The sequence below is a fragment of the Gambusia affinis genome, linkage group LG13 (genome assembly GCF_019740435.1).
Source record: "Gambusia affinis linkage group LG13, SWU_Gaff_1.0, whole genome shotgun sequence".
Taxonomy (NCBI): domain Eukaryota; kingdom Metazoa; phylum Chordata; class Actinopteri; order Cyprinodontiformes; family Poeciliidae; genus Gambusia; species Gambusia affinis.
This window is the reverse complement of record NC_057880.1, coordinates 3,022,379-3,035,990: the sequence shown is the minus strand read 5'-3', so window position 1 is coordinate 3,035,990 and position 13,612 is coordinate 3,022,379. Positions and strand designations below refer to the sequence as shown.

At 38.4% G+C, this 13,612-nt stretch overlaps 1 long non-coding RNA gene across 1 annotated transcript; it reads left to right on the top strand.

The window, feature by feature from the left end:
- Nucleotides 1–1,261: 1,261 nt before the first annotated feature.
- LOC122842354 lies at nt 1,262–13,391 on the top strand. Its single transcript, XR_006372538.1, has 3 exons — nt 1,262–1,421; nt 6,472–6,520; nt 12,640–13,391. It is a non-coding gene; the product is annotated as an uncharacterized LOC122842354 (long non-coding RNA).
- Nucleotides 13,392–13,612: the final 221 nt, after the last annotated feature.

Below are 13,612 nucleotides of genomic sequence, written 5' to 3'. Positions count from 1 at the left end.
TGTTTGCCTACTGTCATAACTTGTTCTAACTAAACTTTTTAAAGACAAATAAATAAGTCTTACTGGATTTCAAGTCAACATTGACTCTCTGCTTTGCAGATGGTTGGGCTCTGCACAAGTTATGCCAAAGTAAATTTTTATCATGCATTTAAAACAATAGTTGACCAAAATGTTGCACAGGTATAACACATCAAAGGTGTAAGCAAATAAGATAGAACCTAGAGCCATTAAATGATGGATTTGTCAAAAATCCTATCTTTTTCTGATCTGTGAATGCACCACCCCCAGATGGTAGTTTTTCCTCTGAATTAATTTGTTCAAACTTAGGATAGATTTTGGACAAAATTTATAGGTGTCGACAAAGTAGTTTAATAATATGTCAATATGATTTGTATGCATTTTTCCTAACACAGTGCAAAAAAAAAATTATAAATAACATAAATAATGGAAGTTCAGAACTAAATATTTTTTTGCAGTTGAGTTGAGAGACTACAATACAGAAATAAAACTAAATTTCAAGAGGATATCTGAAACTAAATTATCAATCTTTCTTTGCTAGTATTCATCTGATACTGATACCATCCTAGTATCAATGTTATTGATATGTTGGATCAATCTGCCCACCTCTGCTTTCTAGTGAATGTCCCTCAAAATCTGGATCAAAAACTATAATTGACAAATAAAAATATGTACAATTTTGTAGTTTGGGTATTTGATGTAGCAAATCTTTGGTTGTTCAACAAGCTAAGTACTTAACACTATATCTGTTACAGTCACAGAGTAGAAATGAGCGATACATAAAGCCTCATGATGTTTCTTTTCTGTGTGACTAGAATTGCTTAACAGCCGCTCTTCACAAGTGGGAGTCACCTGAACGCATCAGAATAACACTACTCATTAGCTACGTGTAAAGCAAAGTGCTTGTTTCATGTAGCAGGACAACATGGTAATTTTCTCTAAACTGGAGTAAATGAAACGCAAAAAGAACACTCTGTGAGTGAATTATTTACCAAAGCATGTCAACACAGACAGGAATCAAGCTAACGTTAGCCTGTCTGTTAGCTTCCAAGTAAACAGCAGAGCAAGAAATGCTTACCAAAGGTTTTTTTTTGTGGGGTAAAAGAGTCCTTTAGGCAAAAGGTTAAGGCCACACATGTTTTAGTTGAAATGTTGTTCAGCTTTGTGGAAGTTAGTTTGTCTTTCTTTTTCTTTTTATAGATTTTTTTTGGCACTAGTTGCCTCTACTCAATAGGAAATTGACAGGAAATGGAGTGGAGAGAGAGAAAGAGGAGGAAGACATGTAGCAAATGACTCGAGACGGGGAATTGAACCCAGGATAATCGCGTTAAGGACCACAGCCTCTGCACATGGTGCTCTACCAACTTTTGTTGAAGCAGATCGGCAGGCTCCAGAAATTACAGGTGGACAAAATGTTGACATGCTTCCCAAATAAAAAAAGAAGAAGAAAAAGTCTCCTTATTTGTGAGTCGATTACTTAGAACACAATAAAAAAAAAATTAGGTCAAAAAGTTTAAAACGTAAACTGAGTTCACATCTCCAGCAAGCAACTGTTTCTTGATAGTCGATGTGTTTGTTCTCTATGAGAAGTGAACTGCAGAACAAGGTGCTGGTTTTTACCTAACAAGCAAGCAATTTTAGATATAAAGTACTATTTATTTAATTTTCAAACAGAAATCTGCTCATTGTTCTGACCTTAACTTAAAAAAATACATATAAAGCACAAAATTGGACAACCCTGCTATTTGGAATACACATGAAAACCGATTCTTATGTTACAAATGCTAATAGATGGTAAAAGCAATTGAAAATGGTTAAAATGCTCATTTTTATGAAAATTGCATTCTAACATGATGAGCGGTGTTAGTTATCAAGTCTGTCACTTGTCATAATGTTATGACAAAGTGTTGAATGTCGGTGTTTAACACACATCCAAGTGTTTTAAAGAACAAACTTATGAGTTGTGCTTGATGGCTAATTAAAGCATATAAAATGACATGGTGTGAAAGAAAACCCCGTTACAACGTAAAGTTCAAGTCTGAGAGGCAGGAGAAGTGTACAGAAATTAATGCTCACATCAGGCGAGGATAACACATCACAGAAATTGGTTTTGCAACACCATAAAACAATGCTTGGCCAGCTGATAATATATTGACTTCTAGATTTTTGCAGATTAGCAGCATTTCTCTTTTTTAACTCATCTTCTTTTCCTTGTCATCCTTTCTCTTTCTACATCTACCCAGCACCAATCATTTGTAATCACTAAATATTGACTTGTTGCCGTTGCTACACACCGCTGTTAAAGAATTGGTTGGAGGCCTTTTTAAAATGATCCATAAGCAAGAGAATATATTTAAATATATTGTTCTCTGAGAAGATGTGCTTGATAGATTAATTCCTGGAGTCTGTCAACAGGGGGTTTCAAAATGTTTTGTTATCTAATAATCAAGCAAGCCGTTTAGATTTATTTTTTTTTGTATTTCTGCTCTTTAACAACTGTGGCCGTACTTCGATAGCATATTAACACGTTTTCCAAGTAGAAATCCGCAGGTATTCAGAAACAAAGTAGATATAAATGATTCTCCAACGACATGAATCATGACTGACGTCTCCTGATTCTCGTTAGAGCGAATGTTCCTGCCGGTAATTCTCATTGACGTCAACACAAAGCAGGTTGAATGGATGATGAACACACGAGGGACACATTTCTTCTGGTTTGCGAAATAGTTATTCGCAGGGAGAAAAGCTGAGGAATTTAACGTTCTTATCCTTGATGGAAAAAAAAAAAAATCAAAACAATGAACTGAATCCGAATGACCTTGATCCCGTAATACACCAGAACAGCCAGAAATAAGGAAAGAAAAAGAGTTGAGCACCGAGAAAGACAAGTCTGATCTGGATGTAATTTTGTAGACATGCAAACCGTTAAATGGTTCCAGTTAAAGTCAGACATAATTAATTCCTCTGGCAGATTTAGGTTTAAAGTAGTCCTCTATTTTTTCCAACATGTTGGTGACTGGAAGTAGGAATAATATTAGTGTTCTGGTCGGGAATGACCCAATTAGAGTCCTGACCTCAACAAGCTCAACAATGATAAATTGTTGAAGCACCAATGGAAACATCACAAATTTGGTCAGAAGGGTTTCAATGCTGTCATGCCAACAAAGACTTTTTTATTGAATATTAGTAATTTTTTGACTTGGGGCGGGATGTGTTAATTACAATTAAATAATTCCAAAGATTTAGATGTGCTTAAAATGTTAAGGCAATTAATTGCATAATTAGAGAGCATCGCTCTGCTTTGCTTGATAAACAATAAACAAAAGTCTGTGTTGTCATGGACACGTCCAGCTCTATTGCTAAATCAGTCCTCTACAGACTTATGGGCAAAATGAATGGTTTTCAATCAGAACGGAATACATAAAAAACTTTTTATTTTTACTTTTAATAGCTTAGACATAAAATGGGTGTCTATAAAAAAAAGTTGCGGCTGATCTAAAAAGGCTGCTGCAAGAGTCTGGGAAAATAAAAGGAAAATAGATCATATCTCAGCTGCCGTAAAATCTCCATACTGAAAATTTAGGATGCATTCACACAGCTCTGTTTGAGCTGAAAATGCAACTTTGGTGCCCAATCGAACTGAGTATCAGGTGTGAAAACATCCTGAGACATGTTGTGTATATGGAACGGAAAACTCTTGAGTCTAAATATGTTTGGTTGCTGTAGATCAGTGGTGCCCAAAATTGGTCCTGGAGGGCCACCATCCTACATGTTTTAATTCTCTCCCTAGCTTAACACACCTGGATCAAATGATGGCTCATTAGAGGCCCAAGAAGAACATTGACATGCTGAGGAGGTTGATACTACCACCAGGGAGAGAACTAAAACATGCAGGATGCCGGCCCTCCAGGACCAACTTTGAGCACCCCTGCTGTAGATGAACCATGTATCCCTCTCAGATATCACTAATCTCTTCACTCACTGTTACCCGAACAAGAACTTAGCTAAGGAAAGTCAGCATTAATGTCTACACTCCTCAGCTCTGGAACAAACTCCCTGAAAACCTCTGATGTGCAAAACCTATTGGCTCCTTCAAACTGCATCACATCTCCATGTGATGCTCAGAAGGACTTCTTGTTTTAATGTAATGCTGTGGACTTTCCAGTAAACTCTGTAATAAAACACACCAGCCTTGTCTTACCCTTGTTTCTATTTGTTGAGTGGAGGCTTTCAGGTGGGAGCCACTTGCTCCAACATTTCTGGAACCTTCTCTTAGACTGCAGGGCTACATTACTAAATAATTCTCCATGTATTAAAAAACAATACATTTCAGCCGTTGTGCACCCCAGCCACACCAATTTGTGCTATTACTGAGTGAGCAGATTTACTCCTCCTCTGCATTTCGCTGATACCGTCTAACATTTGGGTATAAGTGCCACTCAGTGTTTATGAATACCACCGTTACAAATAGCCTGCAGACAAACGGGTTTGTGTTGCGACACATCTCTCTTCAGGAAAGAATATTCTTCCTCGTTCATTAATAAATAACGAGGTGGCAGGATGAAACTTCACAGAAAATGCCAACTCTGTCACACAAAACCCCCCACGCCGTGCTTTGAGCCTTCACACAATCAGTTTATGTGTGTTAAAAAGGTGTGTTTGGGTTTGCAGCAGGGGGTGTAGAACTTTGTTTATGTCGAGATTATAGATTCCTTCTATACACACACAGCAAAACTAATGAAGATGCAATCAATGTTCCTCTGGCTTATACGCTAATATGCACCAGTGCAATGATTTTGGGGCTTAACTATAATTACTTCAGGCAAATTAAAGCTCTCTTTAGCTGCACAGAGACCTTCGAGTAATATGTTACCTTTTTGATAATTCCTAGACTTTCTTTTAAATGATAAATGTTCTTGTATTTTTAAAGCCTAAATTAGAAGCTGTGTATTGTTCTGTGATGGCTCACAGGCTCTTTTTTTAAAGCTTGAGTTAACATGTGAAAGGGTCTACATTTTTCCTCTGTGGGCTTCATGTTACTTGGTAATGTGTGAAAACCACTTCTGTTTTCTTTAGACATAACCCCCCACTGAGCTCAGGCCAAACAGGACACACACACACACACACACACACGCACACGCACACACTCTATCAGATACTGATGTTATTCCTGAATCTCCTCTCAACAGCATCCCCTTCTTCCTCAATCTCCTGTGATTAGCTTATCCCTCATTGATGACAGGAAAGAGCATGGCTGCATGCGCACACGGGAGACTGATAAAGACAAATAATGAGTAAACACACACCAGAGTCACTTTACCTTTCAACCTCCATCAGAGCACAAAGCTTTCTGCAGCCTTCTTTTGAGGACCTTGGAAAAATTGTTCATGTTCCTGGATCTTTTTGTAACATTGCAATCACATATGGTGGGATTTGACTTGGTAGTTCAGCCAGTAGTTTAGGAGAGACAAGTTGTCAACACAAGATGGCTTTAAGGTGTCATCATATGTGGGGTTCATAATAATAGCTTACACTTGACAGACAAAAGACACAAACTGACTTCATTCTGATGGAGAAATATCAAGGTGTCCTCTCATCTCTTAGTCAGCAGTGCCCTTGTGGCAAACTTGACATAAACATTAAAGTATCTCCGGACTGATTCTTGTGGTTTGTTTGTTCTCTGAGTAGGAAATTACTGTCCTACCAAGAGGGAATTCTGGATGGGATGCCGAAGAAGTTTTAATGAGGTGATGAATCAAATGGATGCTGTGAGGTTCACATGTAGAGCAAACACCAGCGACAGTTTACACGGAGCACATGCATTTAATAAAGGATCCAAAACGCAGGAACTCATTCGAGATAAAAAAAAAGAGACTAGATTAAAGTTTGTTCTTTCTTTGTTGAAAGAGCAACAAAAATATGTTATGAAATTAAGAATGCAGATTACATAAGGGGATGTTTCATAAATATACAAAAACATCTTTATGTGTTATTTGAATGTCCCACATATTTTACATCAACATTCATGTAATAACTTCTTGGCCGTTTTTCAGCAGTTCTAGCCTGTGTCATTTTCTCTTTTAAAAGTAGCAGTCTATAAATTAAGACCTTCAAGTTTTCCTCTAACTATCCTTCCCTCTCATCTCCTAGAGGACATCCTTAACATTACTGGGCCTAGCACTTGCTAAATGCTTCCATTCTTTCCAGGCTAAATGCGTGCTACAGCTACTTTCAACTGTAGAGCAACCTTTTCTCAAAAAGAGAAATCTTGATCAGAATATGGAATTATAGCTCCATATCTAAAACGTTAGCCTTGTAAAAACCAGTCCCTTGTTCTATGCTTTTGATGAGGTTTTAATTTTTACCCAATCACTAACATTTGCCTGTAACATATGTAATATGAATGCGCTAGATCAATGCTATGAAGGTTACTGGAAACGTCCTGTGTTGCAGACAACCATCATTCACTGCGAAGAGAGAAGTGTCGAGTCGAATGAGGAAGGTAATGTATTGGCACATTTAAGCTATTTGAGGGCAGTTATGGTCCTTAAACCCATTGATCACTGGGGTTCACTGAGCATAGGTTGTGTAAAAACATCATTTTGTCCCACTCTCACCATAAATCCGATTGAACTCATGCTTTTAGCTAATTTAGGATGAACATGAGTATTTGTTAAATCCAAGAACAATGAAAGAGTTTTTCTGATTCTTTCTTCAAATAAGGAAGCATGGTGCACCATGTGGATGTATTCTAAGGGAACAGTGGTGGACCCAGTCAATTGCTAAATAGTTGCATTTCTACTGGCCATATAAGTGTACAATTTACATTTGGAGAGGAAATTTGCTTAATGGAAATTCCAATTTCAAAGTTTTTGACAAGTTTTGGCGCTAGGATGAGGTGTTTTTTTGTTTGTTTTGTTTTTTGGATTGTATCAAAATTTGTTTATTTCATAAAACACTCTTTTTGCATCACACAAGCCACATGATCAACAACCAGACGTTACTACTGGTAGAAACCATGAAGAACAAAACCATGCGGCATGTTTTTTAATGCCTTCTTGCATGAACAAACTTATTCAAGTGTTATTTGAATTGTGGTTGTTATTTAATGGAATCACTGCAATTGCCAATTTTTTTAAATTATTTTTTTAATCTTTTTTTTTTTTTTTTTACATTAGTGGAATAATGACAAAGTTTTGCACACATTTGTAATGGAAATGCAGTTAGTTTTCCAGTTCCTGGAACTTCAAGGCACAAAATCCTGGAGGAATTTTGTGTTAGAAATTAGAACAGTTGACAGAACGTTTCTATCAACTACTAAAAACACTTGTGTAGCAGATCCAAAAATACTGGTAGTATAACTAAAGTTGGTGTGAATTTATCAACTTAGACTTTGAAGGCAGATTCACTCATATACTCAGTTTTAAAGACAAAAGCCTACTGCTCTTTCTTCTCATAAGGCACCTCTCGATGGGCGCCACCTAATTGCCACTTCAGATGACTAGAGAATGAGAGTGCAAATTAGATGAAAGGGTTTGTTGGCTTCAGCCTCAATTAATTTTTGAGGGTGAGTGATTCCAACTCTAGCACATTTCATCAAGAGTTCTGGAAAGTCAACGAGATCTCTCATGGAGTAACATTTATTTTCAGGTGATAAGTAATTTATGATGAATAAGCTTTTAATAACGGGGTTCTGAGCACGTGCATAATGTTTCAGCCCACCTCAGCAGAGCTGCGCTTTTTCCTGTGGGTGACAATTAGCTTACAACGAGCACTTGTACTGGTTGCTCGAGGGACAATTAGCGTACAGCAAGTTGGCGATTTGTCATGTTTGTCACACAATAGCATAAAACAACCACCCACTGTGGAATTGGCTGAGTTATGAAGCTGCCATGTAGATTCTCTTAAGGACTCACACTTTTTCTGTCCTTTGACACTAACAGTGGCACAAATGAGCACATAAATAAAGTCTGCAATGGTTGGACGGGCCTGTCACCGGCCACTGGTCAGATGACAGGTCGATGTAAAACCATTAGAGTTTTCCTCTGAGTGGAAGGCCGGAAACTGGAGACGGAAAACACTGACCGTGGGAGAAAATCTGGCATTTTTAAAGAAAATCTTTTTTGTGTCGGTATTCTCTGTAGATTGCTTTAACAAAAAGTGGGCTAACATTCATCTGCTTTCCCAGATAGATGTTGGAATGAGTGTTGACGTAACATAATTTTCAATGCCTTATTTTTTTGATAAGAATGAATTCTTCATCTATCCAACATTTGAAGATATTAGGTGCATTTCCATTAACCATAAAATTGCCCAAATTGAAATGTCGAAGATAAATTTGTTTAATGGAAACACGGCAATCTTGAAAAAAACCCCCAAAAAACTACACATTTTTGTTAAGATGTATTTAGCAAGACTATGATGGAAACACGTTTTCACATCACGAGTCACCTGAACAACACCCGGATGTTACTACTGGAGAAAACAACAGGGACGTCTCCTTTGATCTCTGATAGACGATTAGTATTTCTTCGACTTGAGTAAAATAACGACTAAGATTTGCACACATTTGCAATGGAAACACAGATAGAAGCAGTCTCGTTCTGGGTTCATTGTTCTGGGTTAATGTTACATTTTTGTTCATGAAAATATGGTTTTTCTTTGACCCACAAACTGGCTTTTAGAAATGTAAATGTTTTGGCCAGCTGTAATATCACACACACAGCTAGCCAAATCTTGGAGATGAATCTAACAAAGGAAACTCTGAGCCTGTACTCATCGCCCTCACTCTCTGCAGACACCAGCTGGAAAATGACTCCCAACTGAGAATTTATTCACTGCTTGGCCTCGATGAGAATCTTAGCATTTGACTTCCTCATAGTGAAAAAGTTGTTGTTTGCGGGAAGGAATGTCTGACTGTAAATTCAAGGAGGACAGTATAAACAATTTAGCTTCCCTCAGTCGCCTCTTTCATTGTTTTCCTCCAGTGAGGAACTTTAGCCAGTGTTTGGCTTTGTGCCTTTTCCCAAATCTCTGCCTCTCTTTCTCAGCCTCTCTCTGTCCAAGCAGTTAGTAGCCCTTGACTCTGGCTGTCTCTTTATATGTTTGGCCAGATCACTATCTTTATCTGTCAAGTGATGGATGGCTGGGGGTGAGGGCCACTGACTTGTGCTGGATGGAAAACAACTGGCTTTTCTCCATCTCTCCCTCTCACACACACACACATGCGCCTGCACACGCCCACACACCCTCTCACACACATTGGGAGATTGGCCCTGGGAGGTAGTGTGAGTGTTTGTAGACAGGCTGGTTATCTGAATGACTGGCAGCTGGCATCCAGCTGCTGGAGATAAAAACCAGGCGTGGAGTGAGACAGGCGGACGCATGCAGACTCTCAATCGGGATAACCAGTGTGACATCCTTGTATGCAAATTCTTCTTTAAAATGTTCTGCTTTTGCACCAGATTTGTAGAATTTATTTATTTATTTATTTTTTTGTCAACCAACTGGGTTTGCTTCTGAATATAAATAGAGTAGAAAAGCTGTGTTTCCCTTCACTTTTGCTAGGAGAAGACACACATTTGGTTTACTTTCCAATCAGCCAAATACTCTTTTTTTCGTTATTAGGTTTATATGATTAATTTAAATGTTGACTGTCTCAGTGGGGTAATGCATAACAGGGTGTTTTCACAGTTGGTAGAATCGGTTCAGTTGGGGACCAGAATTGCAACATTGGTTCCACTTTAGCTGCCTGGTTCTCTTTCACACTGCACTGTCAAACCAAACAAACTCTTTATAACAACTGAAGGTGACATAGTTATTCGATTGTGCTATAAATGTCTGGGATGTACATAATCCTGCCCCATTCATTAGGTCCATATTCTGGCATCTAAACATCAGATGTAACATTGTACTTTTATCATTTTATTCCCATTTGCCGGCTGTAGAAAAGGCATCGTATCACTAACCGAAAGGCTTCCTCTGTGGAATTTGGTGATAAATTTTCTCAAATAAACAGAATTTTCAATGATGTCCTAATTTATTGAAAGGGTTTGTAATCATTAAGATAGTTTTATCTAAAAGGTTTATAGAAGGAGAGGCATATTGAACTACTTTCATAAGTATTCATGCAGTTTTATTTGTTTTAATTTTTTTTAATTAATCCTAAAACTCAGTAAGTGACTGTGATATCTGCCGTCCTCACATCTGACCGGTGTGTACACTGTGAAGATGGCAGATCAAAACTGCAATCAGGTTATATCGTATACTCCATCACTCTCTGCTCTATATGCACGGCCATCATTACACTTATTATATAAGCAAGTGTTAGCATGCAGAGGAAGATGCTCACACACGCACACACACACACACACATGCACGCAGAAACACGCCGACACACCATTTGAAATGAATTCAGCCTGACTTGCCTGTTCTGCTAACACATCCCGGCTTTAAGCTGATTGAATCTACAGTGGGATTCTGATCAGCAGCGCTTTAAATTCCTCTCACACCAAAACCCCTTCACGCTTTCCCACCACAGACGACTTGAAAATTCATCTTGTGAGGGACGAGTTCTGCACAAAGTTCACACACACAATTCTGTATACCAATATTTGTATTCGTATTGGCTGCAGATAACCAATACTGTCCTCCACACAGACACGGAAAAATGCTTCATTATCCCCAAACAAAGTCAAACCAACATGTAAGAGCGGCTCGGGTTCATAACGTCTGTCTTTAAATCATAATATACATACGAAATTAGTTTTAAAGTTCATAATATATACCTCTAGGCGTTTCCAGCAGCAGGAGTTTCTACGCCACTCTGCTCTGGAACCAACTCCCTGAAAACCTGAGGTAGAAACTGAGAACATTATTTGTCTAATCAGTCCAACTAATAACCTCTTAGCTTTGTCACTGATGAGTGTTTGAGACGAGACAGACGATTCAATTTGCATTTCGACTTCTTTTTATTATTATTATTATTATTATTATTATTATTATTATTATTATTATTATTATTATTATTATTATTATTATTATTATGTTAAGCTATTCAGAGCCTGAATGTTTTTGTTGTTGTCATATCTTTCATGTGTAGCAATAGTCCTTTCCAAAGTCTCTTCAGATTGTTTTTGAAGCAAAAATGAACCCCAGTGAGAAAAGAGACGCAGCTTTGTTGTCCATCGCTGCTTTTTGCAGATCTTGCTTTTGTACATTAGATTTACCGTCGTACCAGAAACGTGTGGATACAAAAGTTCCCGCCCAAACAGAATGTTAAAAAAAAGTGAATAATTGTTTTAAAGTTTTGAACATGTTAAAATCTGCTTTATTAATTATTTAATTAAAATTAACACTTTAAGGTCCTGGCCCTCCTTCTTGACAAAAATAAAAGACGAGAATGAAGATTAACTGATTTAGTGTGGATCTTTATAGTGAATGTATGCAAGTAACAGCAACTATGTGAAGGTCAATATACAGTACAGACCAAAGTTTTGGACACAACTGTGTGTCCAAAACTTTGGTCTGTACTGTATATTTTTTTATTTGTGAAAAAATGTGAGCAGAGACATGAAAAGGAGTGAAAGTTACAGGGCAGTACCAAGTACAATAAGATTTACATCGTCTTGTAATTTTACTCCTTCATCAAATTCATACCTGGACTGTTGCCTTCATTCTTTTCAACCATTCATCGGTGCAGATCTCCTGCACCCTGCAGGGTGTTAGCCAGCACCGCCTCCTTGGAGTTACAGTTTTCGAGCTTCCGGCTCTGAGCAGCTCTTCCCTGTGACTCCCCCACTCAGCTCCTTCAGACTAGGCAGCAGCAATTAGCAAACACCTGGTAGACATCTGCTGAGCTACTTCTCAGTGAAGCTCTGGTAAAAACGTTGTGGTGATGACTTCTTGAAGGCGGAGCTTCAGAGAGAGTGGGAGTTTCTTAAAGAAATTTCAGTCAATTAAATAACAAAGTCAATGTTTTTAAGTCATGTTTGATATTTACAGCATTTTTATAACAACTGGTAACATAGTTGATTATAGTATAAATGGCACTGTGTGGCTGGAAAGCACATAATACTGCCGCTTTAAATCCTCCGTTCTCCTCATAAATACTTTCTGCTTGGCTACTTAAATGGCAAGCAGATTCGTCCTGCACAATCTGCAATATGAATGCGATTCCCAGGGGCAACGATGCTGCCAACCAAAAATTACCTACATGTTGCTGACCGCAGTTTTTGCTCTATAACAGTATTACAGGCTCAACATGAAACTAAAGTTGTTGGAGATGAATTTGACTGCAGGGACTTTAGTGTCCCACTATGTTTCAGAGGGGATTTTAAAGCAAGGAGAATTTGGGCTTTATTCGGCTGCCGCTCTGGCTTTTCACACGCATCACTTGGAGACGGAGATGAGGGGTGGGGGTCGGGTGGGGGAATGGGAGGATGAGGAGGAGTTCGAGGAGCGGAGGTTTGAAAATGTCAAGTCTAGAGAGATTAACAAGCTAGCGAAGGAGAACTGAGTTTGGTTCGAGTCTGCCTCCTTCACTTCACCATCCTATCTCGTCTGGCACACACACACCTCTTTTACACACACTTATAATCATTCACCCTTTTTGTTTTGCAGACACTCCCTCTCACGCTGCTGCGACTTACAACCAACATTTAAATGTCGCTGCATTGTGGGGATTTGGTGAATGAGCGGCAAAGAAGAAGAAGACGAAGCAGAAGAAAAAAAAAAAAACTAGAGCTTGAATTAATTTCAGAAAGGGGGCTAGTGGTGGAAACGGAGAAGTTGACGCTCATTGTTATGCATGAAAAGTCTGGCAGGCTGAGGAGACGAGAACGCGGAGAGAACAGAGAGCGGCGTAGAGGAGGAAAGCAATAGCGGTGTTCTTTAATGCTGTCAGTTCAGAAAGAGTAAACACTTTCATATGCACACCTTATTTCTCCATCACGTCGGCCAAAACGCTCTGATAAAAGAGACAACGTGAGCCTTATGAACCGGGAGGCAAACAATCAACATGGAGGAACGTTGAAGCAGGTGAGAACTGACTGGTAAAAACCGATCAGAGGAAACCAAAGTTTTCTTTCAACGCTTCCAACTTATCAGTTTTCAATTTCTAGACAATGGGATAATAACATGGTTCCTTTGGTTCCTTTCTGAACCATATTGAGTTGTTATCTGTATTTTATGGAACCTGCAGGGTGTTAGTTACAAATGTACACAAGATGTTTCCTGAGCCAACAAGGTACGATTAGAGAGCTCACTTGACTGTGCTATAAAATGGTCCTATGTACTTGGAAAATGCACAATACCGCCACTTTGTTCCAGAGAATCAAAATGCAGGTTCTGGGAAAAGCAACAAGTAAATTCTTGGAAAGTGACTTATAGGTTACACAAATGTGTAAGTATTATATATAATGCATATAAAAAGTTAGTCACCACTTTGGGTGTTTTGCCCTTTTGTTGCTTTCACAAATCAGTTATAAACAAAACTGAGCTCTTTGACAAAACAACATTACAAAAAAAACCCTTTAACATTAAAAGGAAAATGTAGCCAGATGTAGAGTCTTTGTCTGGTGGCCAAAAAGCTCCA